Source organism: Bison bison, unplaced genomic scaffold (assembly GCF_000754665.1).
Source record: "Bison bison bison isolate TAMUID 2011002044 unplaced genomic scaffold, Bison_UMD1.0 scf7180017864302, whole genome shotgun sequence".
Taxonomy (NCBI): domain Eukaryota; kingdom Metazoa; phylum Chordata; class Mammalia; order Artiodactyla; family Bovidae; genus Bison; species Bison bison.
In genome coordinates this window covers 8,362,630-8,367,019 of record NW_011494874.1, presented here as the reverse complement: position 1 = coordinate 8,367,019, position 4,390 = coordinate 8,362,630, and the positions used below count along the sequence as shown (strand labels likewise).

Here is a 4,390-nt window from a genome sequence, read left to right as displayed (position 1 = left end):
GAGCCTGGTGGGCTGCAGTCCATGGGGTCGCTAAGAGTCGGACACGACTGAGCGACTTCACTTTCACTTTTCACTTCCATGCATTGGAGAAGGAAATGGCAACCCACTCCAGTGTTCTTGCCTGGAGAATCCCAGGAATGGGGAAGCCTGGTAGGCTGCCGTCTATGGGGTCGCACAGAGTCGGACACGACTGAAGTGACTTAGCAGCAGCAAAAAATGTAAGACTCTTGGGATTTCCCTGGTGGTCCAGCGGTTAAGAATCCACCTTCCAATGCAGGGGATGTGGGTTCGATCCCTGGTCAGGGAACTAAGATCCCACACGCCGTGGGGCAACAAAGCCCCACACACTGCAACTACTGAAGCCCACATGCCTCAGTGAAGACCCAGCGCAGCTAAAAAAAAAAGAAGAAGCCCATTTCACGTTCACCACACCAAAACAGACCATCAGCCAAATATGGCCCATGGGCTAGTTTGCCAACCACAGTCTTAGATGCTCCAAGGCTACAACCAGCAGCTGCAGGAGCCACAGTGGCCAGCAGGCACAGTTAGCTGGTTAAGCCACCCACAGGCACGTGTCCTGGAAGTGGACAGATGTTTGAGGCCAGAAGGACCTATCACTGGTCCTGGTGGTCTTGGCCCCACTCTTCTGGAGCTGTGTGACCTCTGGCCAGTCACTTAACTTCTCTGAGTTCTCCCCTCCTCACTCGGAAATGGTGTGTCTGAGTCTGTTTGGGCTGCTATAATAAAATATCACAGACTGGGTGACTTATAAACAGCAGAAATGTACGTTTCACAGTTCTGGAGGCTAGAAGCCAGAGATCAGGGCTCCAGCTTGGTCGGGGGGGTCCTCTTTCTGGTCGAAGACTTATCGTATCTTCACGTGGAGGAAGGTCAGGGAGCACTGTGGGGACTCTTTAAAAGGGCACTAATCCCATCCATGAGAGCTCCACCCTCATGTTCTAATTATCTTCCAGATGCCCTAACTCCTAACACCATCACATTGAAGGTAAGGATTCCAGCGAAGGGTTGCTACTGCTAAGGCACTTCAGTCATGTCCGACTCTGTGCGACCCCAGAGACGGCAGCCCACCAGGCTCCCCCGTCCCTGGGATTCTCCAGGCAAGAACACTGGAGTGGGTTGCCATTTCCTTCTCCAATGCATGAAAGTGAAAAGTGAAAGGGAAGTTGCTCAGTCGTGTCTGACTCCTAGTGACCCCATGGACTGCAGCCTACCAGGCTCCTCTGTCCATGGGAGTTTCCAGGCAAGAGTACTGGAGTGGGGTGCCATTGCCTTCTCTGGTGAGGTGTTGGGAGGGACATAAATATTCAGACCATAGCATGGGAACAAAACCTAGATCTGATGAATGAAAAAACCTCCCACCCTGGAACACACTCCATCCTTGGAAGCAGTTCTTTTTAACCCCCAACTCCTCTGAGTCAGGTGGAGGGCGTTCCTTCCTTAGGAAGCTGCATCCAGACAGTGGCTCTCACACCATCCCATGGCTGGGTGTAGGGTAGGATGCAGGTGAGTGGGCATAGATGAATGCGTCTGTGCATCTCTACAGCTGCTGGGTCCCGAGGATTTGGATGAACCAGGTGGTGCTCTAGCCCAGAGGGTTCTGTGTCCAGTGAGGGGACCACAGTGAGCTTTGAGAGGAGGGGAGTGCAGGCTGAGTGGGAGGCACTGCAGTCTGGGATACTGGGAAGACTCTGGACACACTGTGGGATGGGGAGGCTGGAGCATGAGGATCAGGGGGAGGAAGAGGGGTGGGGGGCAAGAGCCAGCTCAGAGCCACATCCAGGCTGGCCCCCAGGGGCGATCGGGAGCCAACACATACCAGGCGGGGGTGAAGAGACTGATTCTGAGGTTCAGGTGAGTCACCTTGGCCAGGGTAGGTGCAGAATGGAAGCCCTTGCTGATGGGGTCAGTGGAGGCACTCTCAGGCGGGGGCGATGGAGTCAGGCAGAGTCAAGGTGCTGAGTCAAGCAGCCGCAGGAGGCTGAGGATGACTCGGGAAGGCCTCTGGGAGCAAACGGAGAGTTCTCACCTCCCCGTGACTTTGTCCTTCTTGGATTGGTTGAGTGGACACAGGATTAAAAAAAAAAAAGGAACTATGCATTTTTCAAACATTTTGCCAAAAAAAAAAAAAAAAAATGTACTAGGCATTCTTTAAAAAGCTGTTTCCATTTCCATGCGGCCCCTTCTTGGGCCACAGTCCAGCCCTGGGGTGTGGCTGCAGGCAGCAAGGCAGTAGGGCTCCGGGTGTGCCTCTGGGCTGTCCCCGAGCAACAAGAGACAGGATGCAGGCCCCTTCTGGTTCAGACTGGCGCTGGTCTGCCAGAGGAGACGCTTGGAAAGGAAGCAGCCTTGGTTTTCAGCATCCCGTTTGGTTATCACAAACAGCAGCCGGAAGAGAAATGATCTTTCTTCCTTGATGACAGACAAGGCAGGGCGGGGCAGACGATGGAGCAGAGGAGCAGACTCAAGGCAGGGCATGTGCCTAGATGGATCCCGGGTCAAAGGCACCAGCCTAGGAGATCAGTGCACCCACAGGAGCTGGACAAGACCCCCACGTGTGGCAAAGGACACAGCTCTCCCAGGAATGGACTGTAAGGCTGTCCTTCAAAGGAGGCCAAGACAATATCAGAATCTGAGCTCCAGACCTGGGCCATCATGTCAAAGGGGAGAGCTTAGTTAGAGTCTCAGGAAAGGCTCGGGCTGAATGAGGAGGCAGAAATGCTAAAGAAGTGTGTGGCGGGTAGAGGGTGCTGGAAAACGTGATGCGGACTTGAAAATGAAAAAGCCAACCTGCGAAGAGAAGGGTGCTGCCATTTCTGTAATGATGAAAGGCCTACGTCATGCTAAGCATTTGTCTACAAGTCATAGGTCATGCAGGAGGCAGCAGAGGTTGAGCAGCAGGGCCTCCTCTGGGACTGAGAGAAGAGTTATATAGTCAAAGCTGTGGTTTTTCCAGTAGTCATGTACAGATATGAGAGCTGGACCATAAAGAAGACTGAGCATAAAGAGTTGATGCTTTCGAACCGTGGTGCTGGAGAAGACTTGAGAGTCGCTTGACAGCAAGGAGATCAAACCAGTCCATCCTAAAGGAAATCAATACTGAATATTCATTGGAAGGACTGATGCTAAAGCTGAAACTCCAATACTTTGGCCACCTGATGCAAAGAGTCGACTCATTGCAAAAGACCCTGATGCTGGGAAAGATTGAAGGCAAGCGAAGGGGACGACAGAGGATGAGACGGTTGGATGGCATCACCAACTCAATGGACATGACTTTGAGCAGACTCTGGAGACAGTGAAGGACAAGCAATCCTGGCGTGCTGCAGTCCAGGGGGGTCACAAAGAGTAGGACACGACTTAGCGACTGAACACTGGGGAGAGCTCCTTCCCCGCCTCCCCCATCCACAGCACCTTTCTCTTAGGATCTGGGGATAGTTGTCGGGCACCTCCTCAGGACCAGGCACTCAATGGGCACAACCCTAGATAAGAACACTGAGGCTGGAGTGCCCAGTCCAGGGCACAGCCCATCGGGGCAGCACCGAGCTTTGAACCTTGTTCTGTTGGACTCTAAAGCCCCTGCTCATCTCATCTCACTAAACCATCCTGCTTCTAAAACCAAGTCCAACTCTTCTGCATGTCAGGGCAGCTGGCAGAACTGTCCCGGGAAGGACGGTGACTCTGATTGAGCAGGGTCCAACTAGGAAGGTGAATCCATTCTGAGTCCAGCTGCAAACCAGAGGGACCTGACAACATGCAGGTAAAGGAGCTGAGAAGGCACCAGGAGACAAAAGGGAACTCGCGTGCCATTCAGTGATCCAGACGCTCTAAGAATCCTGCCTAAGACCTAGCCAAATCCTCGTAGTGAATGCTCCTAGAGCATGACACCAGACCCCTCCTAGCGAAGAGAGGGGCAAAGTCCGGTTCCCAGAGTGAACTACCGGTTGACTATTATTTGGCTGACATTATTAGTACCATTTTATAAAGCTGGAAACAGACTAGGTAAAGCAAATAGCCTGCCAGAAAGTGGTGGATCCTAGATTAACAATAATTGTAACAGCCCACATGTGTCTTGCATTCTGTACGTGCCTGGGTCTATGATAAAGGCCTGACAGTTATTCATTCATTTATCCTACAAAGACCAGTGAGACACTTAGCCCAACTTTATAAGGAAATTGTTACTTGCTCAGTCGTGGCTGATTCTTTGTGACCTCATGGACTGTAGCCCACGAGGCTCCTCTGTCCATGGTATTAATATTTTCCAAGTAAGAATACTGGAGTGGGTTGCCACTTCCTTCACCAACCCAGGGATCAAACCCGGGTCACCTGCATTGCAGGCAGATTCTTTACCATCTGAGTCTGAGGATCAGTGATA

At 52.1% G+C, this 4,390-nt stretch overlaps 1 protein-coding gene across 1 annotated transcript in view; it reads right to left on the bottom strand.

The window, feature by feature from the left end:
- SYNE3 (spectrin repeat containing, nuclear envelope family member 3) overlaps window positions 1–2,110 on the bottom strand; it is a 68,585-nt gene extending 66,475 nt beyond the window's left edge. Inside the window, exon 1 of the mRNA XM_010851433.1 lies at window positions 1,838–2,110. The gene's annotated coding sequence lies outside the window, so the exon portion shown is untranslated. The remainder of the gene's footprint in view (window positions 1–1,837) is intronic.
- Between the last annotated feature and the right edge of the window lie 2,280 nt (window positions 2,111–4,390).